At 52.7% G+C, this 14,696-nt stretch overlaps 1 protein-coding gene across 5 annotated transcripts in view; it reads right to left on the reverse strand.

Annotated features, from left to right (window-relative positions):
• Nucleotides 1–3,175: 3,175 nt before the first annotated feature.
• Nucleotides 3,176–14,696, reverse strand: part of POC1A (POC1 centriolar protein A) — an 89,056-nt gene continuing 77,535 nt past the window's right edge. The window contains exons 13-15 of one of the 5 annotated variants that reach the window (XR_010072714.1): nt 4,433–10,440; nt 3,480–3,796; nt 3,176–3,305 (exon numbers count right to left, since the gene is read on the reverse strand). The gene's annotated coding sequence lies outside the window, so the exon portion shown is untranslated. Of the gene's footprint in view, nt 3,306–3,479; nt 3,797–4,432; nt 10,441–14,696 lie in introns of those variants that run through there. The other 4 variants (XR_010072715.1, XR_010072717.1, XR_010072718.1 and 1 more) reach the window with 4 other exon arrangements.

A 14,696-nucleotide genomic window follows, 5' to 3' on the forward strand; every position in this document is an offset into this window, starting at 1 on the left:
ACGACACAAACCCGTCGGAAACCCGGCTTTGCTCGTTTCCGCCGCTCGTGGAACAAGTTGTGTTGTTTGTATTATTGTATCCTAGGAGCCCTACTTTCTGTCCTGCATTCAGTCCCCGGCATGAGCAGGATTTTCCATGGTCAGCCTAGAAGGAGGGAGCAGACTTTAACCCCTTCAGTGCAAAGAGCAGATTCCCACATCACGCTATTTCCATGCAACCCTCCCCATGAGGAAAAAAGCCCTCCTAGGACCAAGGCACACACCCAGAAATCCTGGCACCAGCACGGGGTTGCCTCTCGGAGAGGTGCAGATGGCTCAGGAGCAGCTGGGGAGGCTCCTGGGGGGCTGCTCATGCAGCTGGTACCATGCTCAAACCCCACCTTCAGCCCAGCCACTGCCAAAACTCTCTGATTCAGCCTCTCTTTTCCAGCCGCACATCATAAAACAGCTCTTGCCCAGCTGGGCTAAGGCACAGGTCACCAAAGAAATGAAGAAAAAGGGATTTCTCAAGAGACAAGGTAGATAAACCATCATGTTTTGGCCTAGTTTCCCTGCTTGTGTGTCTCTGGTGGAGGAGAAGAGCAATGCTACACTGGCAGTCGGGGCTACCTCTACTCAGGGAGATGCAAGCAGAGCCAGGGTCCCTGCTCTGGACCCCTGTGGAAGTTAAGAGGAGCTTCATCATGCACCTCTTGGCTTGAGATGGGCAGGCCAAGGCTTTGCAGAAGCAACATGTGACTTGGAGCTTCCTGGGATCTGAGTCTGGTACACGTTGAAGGACGCCAAGTCAAGAAGACAAGGACTCAGGGAGGTCTTCAGGGAGATCACACCCATCCCAGAGTACAGCCACCCTAGATCTTGTGGTTTGAATCCATTATCGAGGTCCTCCTTAGCCAGCCTGAGCCACATCAACTACCATTCCCACTCCTACATGGGTCTGTTGTCTGAGATCTGCCCCTAATTATGGACAGCAGAGAGAAGAAAGGAAACACAGAAGAGCTAGAGATTGAGGTCTGGGAGCGGTGGGGTCCTGGGACACCAGCAATCCCTGAGGGAACTGCACACGTGCTGCAGATGGGGGCTAGGAGAGATGCAAAGTGCAGGGACACGTGGTCCATGGAGCCCCCCACCATCAGCACCTCCGGGGGCGCAGAGCCAAGCTGGGCCACTTGCAGTGGGGGTTGTGGTATACGTGGACCATGAAACTTCTGTTGAACTTAGAGACTCGGTTCCCCACTGCCCCAGGGAAAATACGAGCAAGTGGCAGACTCAGGATGCTGCCGGCAGAGCAAAGTTTACGAGGGCTGTTGGGCAAGCGCTCTTGCATTTCCCCAGTGCCCACGACAGTGGCTGATGAAATCATGTCATCTGGAAAATATTTGGGGTTTTCTTCTAACTTTTGCTGCCTCTGTGCTGAGGACATGCAAGAAAAAAGGGCTGGATCTTCCGTCAAAACCATTTCCCACTGTTGCAATGTTTTGAAGCAAAACCCCAAGCATTCCAAAGACGACTGAGGAAGACGCCCATAAGCCAGAGGAAAATCACTGAGGGGATGCAAAGCAACTCCCGGGTTTGGGTGTCATGTGCTCATGGGAGGAGTGGCAGCCTCTGCCCCGGAGTCACCCGGAGAGGAGGAGAAAACGAGCCCTGGGCTCAGGACCTGGTGTCCCCTCCTGCCTCCAGCGCTGGATGGTGTGTACCGGGAGGTTCGGCACCTCAGCAACCCATCGCCCAAGACGTCTCACTGTCAGAGAGAGAGCTGGGAACACGTCAGCTGGAAACGCCAAAGTCCCTGTGGAAAACCATTTGGAGGAAAGGGGCAGCCTGAGCATCACCAGTGGGGAGCGGCAAAGGCAGCAGGAATACCCCGCGGGGACGATCCCTGCCACAGAACCCAATTTTGGGCTGAAAAGCAGCCCTTTCACCTGCCAGGGCATCTCCGCTGATGGAAATTCAGCCCCCACCAAAGCTACGTGTGTTTCTTGCCGGAGTCACAAATGATTTGTGGCTGGATGCCGAGTCAGAAGAGTCGATACGCATCCCTCACAATTTTTCATACAGAAATTTCTCCAAAAGGGTTTGGGTTTAGAATCAATTTCAGAACTGGATAATTTGATTATTCCTGGATTTCATTTCAGCCTTCATCTTTCTAATCCTTTTAAAAAGCACCTGCTTAGTAGTAATGGCAAAGATATTCCCTTGGAGAAGTTTGAGTAGCTTGTAGAGGTGACGCTTGAAAAATAATAAAAAAATAATACAACTTTGCTAGCTCCCGAGAGTAAAGAAAAAAATCATATTTGTCTAGAAACATACTTACACCAGCAGGATTTTACTAGCACGGGAACCAGCGTTTAGTACGGACATAGTCTCTGAGGCTTTCTCTGGGTATTAACAATAAAGTGACGTTATTTCAGTCCCAAGCAGTAGAATTTCTTACATCTTTGACAAATACCCTGTGACCAAGCCGAGAGCTTGGATGAACAGGAAAGCTGACTCCCGCAACAGGTTACAAATCACTGCTTCCCCTTTGCGAGATGACCTTGAGTTAAGCACAGATTTCGGTGTGAACCATTAAGCACAAATCCAGACCTCGATCCATGCCAGCATAAAAGCTTGGATGAAGCATCTCCTGAAGCCTCTTTCATGAGCGAGAGAATTTCCTGAGCCAGGCACTCGGCGTCTCTGCTTCTCCCCTGGGATACAAGGGCATCGCCTCGGTTATTTCGGTCTCACACCGAGTGAAGTCACAGCTGCCTCAGCGCTACTTGCCCAGAGCCGTTCCCATTCACAGCTCCCGTTCATTCACTCCAAAGCATTCCCGTTGGCCAGATAGTTATCGTTCTTGTGTCACCCTCCAACTATTTTGCAGGGGTGGTAGGAGTGGCTTTTGGAAGACATTTGAGCACACATACAAACACAGACTTGGGCTGCTGTGCGTTTGGACAAATAAATAAGTGCAACACATCAGAAGAAATGTTCTTATGGTAGCTACGAGCAGGAAGAAGGTATCCCAGGAAAAAAAAAAAAAATCCCCGTGGGGATTTCTGGGCGCACCCAAAACCAATTAGACTGACACCCTGCCTGTCCACCCCGCTGATTTGCGTGGACAAGGAATTTGTGGAAGTAGGAAGCTTTTAAAAAATAAAACTAAACAAACAAAATAAAGTCTCCTTACCTTCACAAACACAGTCTGAAAACCAACACGGGTGCGCGGGTCAGGTGATACGGCCGCCGGACCAGGTGTCTCCAGCCCTGAGCTGGACGTGGAGTGCTGATGGAGGTGGCTGCTCCTGCAGCTCCCAGCACTTCTGCCCAAAACAGACACTCACATATATATATGTGTGTATATATATATGTATGTATATATATAAATATATACACACACACACATATATATATGTGTGTGTGTATAAATATAAATAATTTTTTTTTTTTTTTTTTTTCCAAATACCTCTTTTTCTACCCCATTTATAACACACCTAGGGAGGTCAGCCTGCCTGGGAGTGCTTCTCTTGGCCTCCTGTCATGGCAGCAGCAGGCGAGCGGCAGCCCTGGTGCAACACTCTCAGTGGTAGCGGTTTTCCAGCCACAGATAAAACCATCCCTGACCCATTTTGCCTCGACATTCAAAACAGATGCTGGCAGGATCTGGCATTCCTGCTGGCTACAGGCAGCGACGAGCTGTTTCTGTATCAGGAGATGGTTTCGAGGTGACTGAAGAATTAGCAGCTGCTGCTTGATGAGGTTTCACGGATGGCTTGAACGGAGCAAGGTGGGCTTGGTCTGGAGCCGGGACCTGCACAGGGGAGGGAAAGCACAAAGTTGGGTATCCGCTGCCATTTTAAGCGCTCTGCGAGCATGGCAGTGCCCGGGGAGCAGGATCCCAGCCGTGTGCTCGCCCCGGGGCAGGGCAGCCCGTCCTGCTGAGGTGGGTAGGGCAGATGTGCTTAACACCTGGCAGGAGCTCCCAGCCCCGATCCCTCTGACACCAGCAGCTAAAGCCCACATTTAACTTCAATGGGGCCAGGATTTGGCCTGGATGTCAACTAAATCCATGACTGTCAATGGCTTTGCTTGGGATTTAATTCCCTGAATTAAAGGGAATTTGCCCCGCAGTCCCCCAGGGAGCCCCAGCTCCCTGGGCAGAGCTCAGCGCCCACATCCCACCACCACTCCATCACGGCCGATAAGAGCAACCCAACCCCAGGTCCCCGGGTTTTAAACAAACAAACAGCAAAAAGAGAAAGAAAGAAAGAAAGAAAGAAAGAAAGAAAAGGAAAAAAAAAAAAAAAGAGCAGCAGCATTTATTTTCCCCGCAGCTGTGCTCTCCCGGACAGAGGATTTCTGTGGCAGGACAATAACGCTTTATATGGGGAGGTTAAGTTTCAGTTACTTGAAACTATCAGCTCTTGTGTTCGAATCATCTTATTACCTCCACAATCAAACAAGGCTTCCCCATCGGCAAGTATTCGGTCATGCTGTTTAAATCGGACACAGAGGCCAAGCAGGGCTGGATTTAAAGTGATCTAACAGGAGCTGCCCGAGGCCGCTTTGGGGAGGGGGGGTACAGCCATCGTGTTATTCATCCCGTTGTGTTGCCCAGGCCCTTTCCTGCAGGGGAGAGGCAGATCCCACATGCCGAGCCCTCTTCCTAAGAAAGAGGAACCCAAAAAATCAAGCTCTAGAGTTGTGCTTTTTGTTCCCAGATATCCCCTCCGACAGCGATGGGCCACCACCCAGCATCAGTTTTGGTCCTCTGCAAAATGCTGAAGGTATCTTCAGGCCCGGCGAGACATCCCCAGTAGACCTTCTCCTAGCAAACCTTCAACCCAGCTCTCTCCTGGCTGTCGCCTCTCCCACCAGCAGGTTGGGGAGGGCAGCGTCTCCTCTACCTACCCAAATGCTCTCCGTGACCCAATTGCAAAGAAACAGTCCTAGATCCCAGCAGTCTGAGCCAGACCCAGCTTGGGAAGTTACTTAATATTTGGGCACATCCCACGGTCAGTTCTAAACATGTGATAAAGCCAACGTGTGCTTCGGAGCTGTAAAGCTAAAGATAGCAGATGCTACAGCCCGAGAGGTGCTTCTGAGCTACGACTGCAAGGAGGCGGCAGGAGGGCAGGGAGGCGCGTGCCGAACACCCCCTGGGAAGGCAGTGGGTGACCGTTTGCATCTGTCCCCACGCAGGGGACAGATTTACAGACCAACTCGATGCCACGCAGACCCACAGAGACAAGGGGAACATCCTGGCCTGACACCTCACTGCACAGGCACGGAAGGCAACCAGCAGCGAAACAGGAGGAAAACAAGTTGCCTGTGCCTCATTGATTTGTACTGAAAACCGCTGCTCCTCCATCCAGTCTCACCCTGACGGCTCCGCTTCCCTCTCCCCCAGCCCGGAGAGTGCCTCGGAGCCACGGTTACAGAGAGGAGAAGCTGCTGGTAAAAAAATCAGTGATGCTTCAGCAATAAGCAGCAACCAGTTGCTGGTGGCTGCCGGCACCTTCTGCGGGCGGCGAAGCAGTCTGCCCCCGATGCAGGCGAGCTCCTCACGGCCTCGCAGACACGGTGTAATTGCGTTTGGGTTTCAGCCGCAGCGTGACAGCCCTTCTTCCACCGGGCACCCTGGGTACCAGCCGAAGCCTGGCTGATGCCGCGCCAGCGTCGGTCTGTCTCTTAGGTAGGATGCCGAGATTCGTTAGCAACAAGCTGCGCGGAGGGAGCGGGCAGCACTGAAGGAAACAGCCTCATGAAACACGCTCATGGGCTGGGGATACTTTACCCATCCAGGTACCATGGCTTGTGCCCCACAGCTACCCCAAACAGATGCTCCAAGCTGAAATCCCTCCCAAAACATCCACTTTTGAACCCATTCTGGGCTTCCTCACCGGTAAATGGTCTCTGGCCCTGCTCTGCACCAGAGCAGGCAGCTCCTCCGAAAAAAGCAGCTGAGCTGGTCTTGCAGCAGGATCCTGCAGGTTTCATAGCACCGGTGGCCTGGCTGCTTCTGCCAGCCTAAACCTGGGTGCTCCATCAGCCCCTCAACCAACGCGTCCTGGCACGGAGCAGGCACCAAGCCTGGGAGCTGCACTTGGAGCTGCTCCAGCTCGGCACAAGTCTCCAAGCGAAAACTGTGGCTCCCGTGATCTGATCTACCCCCTCGCCCCAAGGTAAGACACGGCATTCTCCATTCAGGAGCTGTAGGATGAACATGTGGCATGAAATTAGCTTTCTACCCTGCAGTTTTGACTACCAATGGAGTAGATGTCACATTATCAGACCCCAGTGCTTGGTCCTGGCTCTTGGGAGTTCTTCTCATGCCCTGGGAAGGGAAGGTGAGGGAGCAACACAGAATCCCCCAGGGATGCAGACAGGCAGTGAGCTGCTCAGAGCAGCCTTCTGGGCTGCATGCAGCAACACGCTAAGGAAGATCCAAAATGCATGAGGCCGGGGCACGTGTCAACTAACCCTGTGGCTCCTTTCAAACTAAAAGGCTTTTTCTCCCACCCAGCTTCCTTCCCAATTCCTTGGGATCTCAGTTGAGGGGAAGGAGGCGGCCAGGAGAAGGCACAAACACAGAGAATTTAAGCAGAGCCCTTTCCAAAAGCGATGTGGATACGTGGATGTTTCCACAAAGCAGGACCGACTCTGCTCAAGTCCAGCACCTGGGGTCTGCGTCCCAGATCTGCACGCCCCTTCCTGGATCTCCTGCAGGTCCTGCCCTAACGGGCACCACCAACCTGAACTCACTGGCTGGCTCCTCAATGCGAGGTGACATCCTGGCCTTTTCAGGTGAGCCCCAACCGTTCTGCTGAGACAGAGAGGACGCTTAGCCGGGCTTTCTGCGGGAGCAAGCTCTGCCCGTCCCTCCAGGGGCACAAGCCGAGAACCAGAGTCGCTGCAAACAGCAGCTCTGTTGGAGGCGGGCAGATGCTCAGGGGATCATCTAGACACGATCGCCATTTCATATGCCTGATTTCACATCTTCCATCTTCAAGTAGCTCTCAAGCAGCTCGATTTAATGATCCAACCACATTTCCACCCAAGCCCCAGGCTACGGGGAAATTTGCACAGGTGTGGCAGTGCTTCATCGCACAGCAAGAAGCAACAGCTCCCGGCCGCGCACTGGGGCTTCCAGAGTGCTCCAGACACAACCGCTGCGTTATCTCCTGCTCGGGATGCTCAGTGTGCGGCTGACATAATCCTCGACACCTCTGAGCTCACCGTCATCGGGCGGAGGAGCCAGCACAGCGCCGAGGCACGGCCACGTCCCACAGCAGTGGAGGAGCTGGGTACATGGAGTCCACCTGCCCTAATTGCTTCGTCTTGTACTTGACAACCTGTGGACACCCAGGGTGTGAAAAAGCACGGCGTAAATGAGCTAAATCCCATAATTGTTTAATATAACTAACCACAGGACTGGAATGGGTTCGTTATCGAGAAGATAGGCTGCTACAGATCTCCCCTCTTAGAGCACTAACCTGAACACGGGAAGGGCTTTGCCATATCTTCCCCACTGGAGGAGCAGAGAGGAGCAGGTCCTCCTTTTTATTTTATTTTCACAGATTATTGATCCTGACTTCAAAGAGAAGCCATCTCTCATCTCAGGCTCTGGCACCGCAGGATGCCATCGTGACCCCGGGTTTCCGGACAGCCAGCATGGGTGCTCACGCTGGTTTGGATCAAAGCAAAGGAGCAGCCGCCTTCCACAGCCCCATCAACCGCTTACCAGGGCTGTGGCCAGCACCCTTCCTATGAGGCTAGTGAAATTAATTGATTAATTGCCTCCATCCTTTAGTGTTTCATGTGAGACAGCTTACAAGAACCATCTGTTCTGCATTTCTCTGCCTTCCCAATGCAAAACAGATCATTTTAAAGCTCTTTTGGCACTCCAGCGGAGATGCCTTTGATGAACCTGCTTCTTGCTCTTGCAAAAGCAGCCCCGCGGGAGGGTTGAGGGGGACGGGGGTCCTCCCTGCACAACGCACAGCGATGGGCTCTGGCCGCATGCAGCCCTTGCACCCGGACTGGAGTGTTCCTGCAGTGCTCTTCTGTTGCGGTGGCGGGTTGCAGGGATACCTCACAGCGTGCCGAGGCCTGGGTTCGTTTCACTGGCGATCGATTCAGCCCAAGGGAGCTGAGCTGTATTCAGAGACCCCCACCATGTGCTCCAGGTGTAGCTGGAGAACATCACATCTGTAAATCCACAAAATCCTCTTCTTGCAGGCTGTGGGGTCCAGAAACAGCCATACTGGGTTGATCGTTCAGGCGGAGCTCATTTACTTTAAGAAAAAACAGCCAAATAGCCAGCTTTCTCCTTTCACCTCTTCCACTCCCACGGAGCCATCCAAACCCACCGCTGTGAGCCAAAACACACCGTGAGGCTCTCAGGGCTTTGAGCAGAGCCACCAAAAGCCACGTTTATCAGCCGAGCTGGCTGGCTCCTCACTGAACAGCATCGCCTCAGCGTTTGCAAACACTGCCCGTAACGGGGTACGAGGATGAAGACATTGTTGGCAGCGCTTCGCTCGGGCTCCCTTCCAGCAGCCCTCACTGCGAGGAGGGGGTGACCGATTCCCGGAGCGGATCCGTGAAGTCATTCTCTCCCCACGTGCCTTCTCCTCCCCGACATCATCAGCTGGGGAAAGCAGGCACAACAGCGGTCCCCTGCTGCAGGATTTGCTTCCGAAGGCGCCAGCAAAGGATGTCTCGCTGCTCTCAGAGATAGCCGGCACGTCAGAGGGTACGGCCGGGTGCGCCCAACACCTTTGCTCTGAGTAAAGCGCCGTGGAGAAGCGTCCCCAGAGTGCCGATGTTTGGTGAGCTGGGTGACGCTGGTGGGAAAAGGCTCGGAAAAGGCAGGAAGGAAATGACTCACCCACCTCAGTCCCTCTCATTGAGCCTGGCTTGGGAGCACCATCACGCCACAGATAACCAGGAGTTCAGGGGCTCAGCTAAACCTCCGTCTACCCTCAGGTCAAGGTCTCACAGCGGAGATCCATGTGGTCCAGAGCAGGGATGCAGAAACCTTCCTTTAAATGACAGAAACGTGGCATCAGCGATGAATGTCTTTCAGAGGGGCTCCGACAGGAAAGGAGGGCGCACACTCATCGCAGCTGGGTTTTTCCTCCAGTCCCTTTGATGCCCAGCAAAACACCCAGGCAGAGAGGGCAAGGTGCTGTCCCGGGGGATGCTGGGCACCCAGGCTGCTGGCCCCAGGAGCGGGGCATCCCCCAGACCCAGACAGAGCAGCTGGGAGTAGCTCCCAAAATTAACAGGAGTGGGGGCTGAGCTCCTGTGTTAGAAGTATTTAAAGATTTTCTGGGCTGGCGTCTTCACCTCCTCATCCACCCCAGCAGCACCCGCCGTGGTTTTACCCGGAGAGAGTCCCAGCGCTGGGGCTGCACGCTGCCCTTCCAGAAGCTTTTATCCACGCAGGATGCCCCTGCCAACACACCCACAAACACTCACCTTCTGCCCCAGTTTCCAAATCTAACTTTTTAATTTAAGGCAGGATGAATTATTTCAACTGGGGGGGAAAAAAAATTAAAAAAAAAAAATCACATGCACAAAGTGGAATTTCTCTTCTTTTTTCCAGAAATTAGCATGATCCACTTCTTTAAAGTTCTTAAGAGATTAACCAGAAAATGAAACATTTGGCCTTTTCATTACTTCTCTTCCATTTTTTCCTTTCATTTTTTTTCCCCCGTGACAAAATGAAAAGAGAAAAAAGAATTAAGTGTTGAAACCATTGGAAGTCATTTGTTAAAGAGAAGAAACTTCTGTTTCTCAACTACAACACAAGGGAGATTCATAGTCTTTTTTAGCATCTTCACTTTATACCTCCTTACTCGTAGAATTTAGCAGGAGGAGGAGACTTCTTGAAAAGATTTGGGGAAAAAAAGCTGGATTCCAGAGTTCCTGGCTCCTCATGCTCTAGAGAAGTTGCCAAAACTTATGGATACTTGAAGACCACATACTAGCACTGGAACAACGTTGGTGGTGGAAATAGCCAAGAATTGATTTGTAATTAAGTGGGTTTGATCGTGTCTGTAACCTTTTTGTCTTCACTTTCATGCTGTCAGAGTTAATAACGGGCCGAAACACAACCCTTAGGCTTATAACTCTCTAACGGAGGCAGGAATATTCCTCCAGGCTGGGAACAGCAGCAAAGCCACGCGCAAAGCCGCATAACCAGGATTTGCTCGTTTGACTTCCAACCAAAGATCAAGCGCCATTTGAGAATAAGCTTCCCCTGAGCAACTTCCATGACCAAGTCCGAGATAATCATGGCTCTCTTTGCGGATGCTCTGCCAGCACGGAGGATGCGCTCACGCAGGACAGGATCTGTTCCGACTGCTGGCGGTGGGCTGTCCGCAGTTTATTCAGATGGCTGGGGGATACCAGCTTGGGAATGAGCTCTCCTTGCGTGCCCCAGACCTACAGAGAGAAAACACAGAACGTGAAGGTTGCATGTAGCTCAATGCGCTTTAGAGGGGCTCTTTCAGGGGCCTCCAAGCTCTTGCAAATCAAATGCACCTAAATACCAACTGGATTTCAACCTAATTCCAGAGGTAACAACCACCTACTCACATGCCAAAGCAGCGAGCAGACGGCTTGCTAATTACCGTGTCTCCTTCATGAACATTACGCTTTCCGAGGAGGAATTTGGTGCTGGAGTGAAAGACTGCTGAAAGCGAGCCAAGCTCAGCTGAGCAGCGAGGAGGCTTCAGAACTGCTGAGATCCCCGCGGCAGGGCTGGTGCTAAACCCAGCCCCTGGTTTTCACACCCGCCGGGTGGGTCAGTGGGTGCTACCCCGGTGACACCTCCAGAACACACACAGAGCTCACAGCCACGTCACCGGGGACACAGGAGAGGTGGTGGCAGGGACTGCGCGGGGGAAGACAGCAAACCACAGGGTGTTTGTGGTCCTGAACCTCCGTGACATTTGACAGTACCTAGGGCCTGACCTTTCTTAACCCACACCCAAATCCTCCCCCTAAAACCTTCTGGGAGCTTCCTTGGGCTGTGACACCCCGCTGGCGCTTGCCATAATTTCTGCCGCAAGCAGCCGCCCCGGGCAGTGTCCGACAGTCCCATCCCCAGGGAAGGGCTAGCACAGCCACACGCTTTGTGCTGGGAAGAGCCGGCCTCGCCAGCCCGAATGGAGCCAGGCAGGCGGGTTTCCCTCAGCCAGGGCTCCCAGGGCTCTCCCATGACGAGGCGTTACCTCGGTCTCTACTGGTTTCCACTGGCAGCCTCCTTTGATGTTACCCCACGAGACTGAGCGGGGAGAAACCAAAGAAACCTCGCCGAGATGCATCTGGTGTTCTCGGAAAGCAGCAAGTTCCCTCAGTGTCCTCCCCACCCCAGCATCCCTGCTCCCGCTTCAGCACAGCTCCAAAACCCACCTAGCACCTAAATCCCCTTGGTCTTGTGTATGGTTTAGATATTTAGGTAGAAATTGCGCTCCTGAGCCTCTCCAGGAGTCTCACTTTACTAATTGTAATTGAACTGGACAGGGAACGCCAGGTCTCGCCACATTAAAAGGTTTCCTGGTTTTAAGCAAAGTGCCGGAACTGCTGCGCTGGGGTCAAAGGACTCGTCATTTTGGATGCCTGCAAACTCAGCTGCCGTGCTGACAGCGCTGGAGTACAACCAACCAACAGTCCCACCATGGCCTCATTAGGAAGAGGGTTCCAGAGGTACCAGACAGACACCTTTAGACTACAACACATGCTCCAGAGGAGGAGACAATGTCAGGATGTTGCAAAGGCATCATCTGCCAAGCCGTGTGGCTCCCAGCATTGGCTGCAGCCCCTACTCTACCAGTGTAACACGTGCCATGGGCTTTGCCGCTCACGCCTGACCCCATCAGAGGTGAGCAGGTTGTTGCAGAGGGAACAGGGACCACACAAGTCCTTTGGCCCAAAAGTGACCTACCACGAGAGAGGGTGGCACCCTGATTACCCCAGCAGAGAGGTGAAAGAAGGATGATAGAAGGAGAGCAGGATGGACCAGGGTCTGCAGAACAAAAGAACCTTTCCATTTTCCTCCCAGGTCAGCTCGAAGGATGCTGGTAACTCTGCTGAGAGCCAACAAAGCAGCTCTGTCCACCAGGCTGTCCATGGCAAGAGAGCAAGCATGGTCTCATCTTCATCACTGGTCAACCCAAAACACAGTCCTGCCCGGCTCTTGCTCTTAGGAGATGAAATTCAAGGGCTGTGTCGAGCTCTCCCTGCAGCCTGGCTGTTGGCATTCCGCCCACGACCAACAGCCACCCCCAGCAGATGACTCCAAGCTGAGACTGGATCCCACAGCAACCTTTAAAGCCACTTCCAAGAAAATACACAGCCCATGTTATTGCCCTGTGGGACAGGTAGAGACTTCAGAGACCTGCTCCGTCACCCTTTCTGGACAACCACCCTTTAAATTTAGGTCCTACTACAAGCATGCATGAAGTCTACTTGGCAGAGCAAAAAACCATCCCAGAAAACTCACTCAATCTTCGTTAGCCTTTCCAGCACTGCACAAACGGCCTCCCTAGCGGCTGGAAAGTCTGCCTTTCCCCAGCCAAAACGCTCCTCTGCAAGTCATTTGAGCTCTTACCTCAGAAAACTCCTTCCCTGCCTGCACACACGGAGAAGCAGCTGTAATCTGACTTTATTATGGCCGCGCACGTGCCGTTGCCATGGAAATGGCAGCGATGCTACTGGGGCCGACTGCGGCACAGCCGGACACAGGCAGGGACCGCAGCCAGGCTCCCCGGGACGGTGCTGCTGGAGAAACCCCCCTTGGCCAAATTGCTAAAAAAAAAAAAAAAAAAAAACAAAAAAAACTAAAAAAAACCCCACAAAACCAAAAACACCACCCAAACCAAAAAACAAAAAAAACCCAACACAACCTACCAGCAACAGCAAAACCCTCTCAGATCAGGGGCAAGAGGGTTTCACAGCTGCTCGAGCCCTTGGGGTAGCACCAACAGCATGTACCCCAGGAGAGCATTAGAGACCACTTGACATTTATCTTGGTAGCAGCGCAGCTCTTGCTATGTCCTCATCGACACACCTGCTTAATTGGCTCCACTGAAAAGTCATTAATAACCCCTAGGTAAGCTAATGGATAAACATCCCCAAATCTTTCTTGTTCTTCAGATAACTATTCTCAAGGGCTTGGTCTCTTCAACAGTTCGGCCAGTCAAGTCAGGAGTGAAGGTGTGATATCAGCCACCACAAGGAAACCGAGAAAAGTCCTTGCCAGTGAAGAGCAGGACATCTCCCAGTACAAAACGTCCTTCTCCTCAGTCTTAAACCTACAAGGCGAACGAGCAGGAAGAAATGGAAAGGTCTCACTGCCCTCCTTGCCATGGCGGAGCAGGCACTGCCTGGGTCCTGATCCTCAGGGTGTAGAGCAGCCTCAGGAAAGTAACAACAGCCTTGGTGATGGGGGCACTTCCACAGAGCCTGGAGGACAAGCTTAAATTGTGATAAAAAAGAAGGCTATAAATTCCTGGAGAATAAGTCATCCTCTCTTAAATCATGATGGATTGCAAACCACCTCTGCTGGGGAAGCAGAACTTAAACCACAGCTTGCCAACGGCTGCCTGCCACGGAAAGACGGGTCTACACATGCCCCTAATTCTTCTTTTAACCCCACGGTATCCCTCACGGTTGCTGCTGGAAACAGGAGATGCTTCCAGTTGGACCCATGGAGGCTGTACTTATCTCCTCCTTCAGGCCTGTGCTCAAGCCCCGTGATGGGCAGGGTTGGGGAGAAGCCCAAATCCAAGGCTTGGGCCATGCCGAAAGGGACCACGCACAATCCCGCACCAACCTGCCCTGGGGCAGGCTGGAGGATGGCTGCCCTGGGGCTGCACAGCAGCGAGGGCTTTGTAAGCACAGAGAGATGCAGAGACAGACAAGTCTTGCGAGTTTAAGAGTCACCAGGGTGTCAAGCAGAAGGGGCTCTATGGCACCCAAAGACGACAGCAAAGGAAAGCAGAATAAAAGTTTGATTCACTGAAAACAGAGAGAGGACAAAGCTTCATCTGTCACGTGTGGGACTTGAGGAAGCAAAAATGCTTCTCTAAGGCACAAGGAAGGAAGGAAGGAAAGGCATCACAGCACCAACCTGCCCACTGACGTCCAACTGCTCCACCACCACGAGGTGCACGGGGAGTGTCAGCGCTCCAAACCCCTCGCCCTTGAGCAGCGATGCAAGTGCCTGGAGGTGCATCCTGGCGCCACGTCACCGAGCTTCGTCTCTTCATCTGGGCAGGAACGCTTTTAGCGTCCTCCCATCCTGGAGCCAGCGCGAGTTATCTTCCAGGCTGGTGTTTGGCAGGTAGAAACCGTGGCGAAGGGAGATTCCCACATCAAGCGCGTGCCTCCCTGCTACACCTCGGCACTTGGGCTCCCAGACCGCATGGCTGAGCGCCCCGCTCGCAATTACAGATCTCCCCGACTCTTTGGCCCTTTCATCATCCTAGACGCGCAATACCAAGCAAACCTGGCAACTGCTTCTCATTTGCCTTCAGAAGAGTTGAAAGAACCTGGCCAATATTTATGGCAGCACATAGAGCTAGCAGTGCCCGGGCTGCTTTGAGAAAAATAGCTGAGGCTTTTCTGAGCCTGAGATTATTTATTATTCATCAAATTGGATTCCACCTTCCCCCTTCAGTTTTATGTGGTTTTTT

Source organism: Chroicocephalus ridibundus, chromosome 10 (assembly GCF_963924245.1).
Source record: "Chroicocephalus ridibundus chromosome 10, bChrRid1.1, whole genome shotgun sequence".
In the NCBI taxonomy this organism is placed as follows: Eukaryota; Metazoa; Chordata; class Aves; order Charadriiformes; family Laridae; genus Chroicocephalus; species Chroicocephalus ridibundus.